Here is an 847-nt window from a genome sequence, read left to right as displayed (position 1 = left end):
CAAAAACAAAAAAAAAGAAATAAAGAAAGATAGGAAGGAAGAAAGAAAGAGGCAGTGTTGAAATTCTGTGCTGTTCTGGACACTTCCCAGCAGACTTCCCCCGCAGCCACTCAGGCCCCGGGGTTTGCAGTCAAGACACACTGAGGTAAGGGGAGGCAGTGGAGACAGTGGGTCATTTTCCCTCAGGGTCAAGCATGGGACCCTGAGGACAGCATCTGCAGGTCTAAGGCTGGACTGTGCCTTTAGGGTCCTTGTCATATACAGCTGCCAACAGTACTGGTATTTACTCCCTTGGGTCCAAAGAGAATTCCATAGCAAGGCATTTGGCAGCAGGGCTGGCCTTCATTCTCAGCATAGCCGCCAGGGGTCAGTGTCTTGGAGCTGCACTTCCAGAGCAGGAAGAGCTGGTGGCAGCAGGTCACATTCTCAGCAAAGCACACCCTCTTGTTGCATCGCAGACAAATATTGTGTACCCCAGTGAATGTCGTGAAACTAGAGGCTTTGCTGGGACAGTTCGGGGTCCGCTGGTCTCCCGTTCTTTGGTTCGCACCACAGGGACCTCAATGGGGCCAATGTTACCTGAGGCCTGAGGGCTCTCAGTCAGAGGCTTCTCGTAGATGGAGGAACCATGGCGCCCTATATTCACGCCTTTGGGTCCAAACAATGTGGCATACACAGCAGGGTTTGTGGTAGAAAGGTTTCCCATCATGCTCAGCATGGCCCCGGGAGGTCAGCATCTTGTTGCAGCGCTCACACATGAGACAGAACTTGTGCCAGTCCTTGCCAGGGAGCTCACCTTCTCAGAAAAGTACAAGGTCTTGTCACAGCTGGGACACTTGGAGGTCAT

General features: G+C 52.5%; 1 pseudogene; it reads right to left on the bottom strand.

The window, feature by feature from the left end:
* Window positions 1-223: 223 nt before the first annotated feature.
* On the bottom strand, window positions 224-847 carry LOC121139841 (annotated as a pseudogene).

Source organism: Mesocricetus auratus, unplaced genomic scaffold (genome assembly GCF_017639785.1).
Source record: "Mesocricetus auratus isolate SY011 unplaced genomic scaffold, BCM_Maur_2.0 Super-Scaffold_100003, whole genome shotgun sequence".
NCBI lineage: Eukaryota > Metazoa > Chordata > Mammalia > Rodentia > Cricetidae > Mesocricetus > Mesocricetus auratus.
The sequence above is the reverse complement of the archived record's forward strand: the minus strand, read 5'-3'. Positions and strand labels throughout refer to the sequence as shown.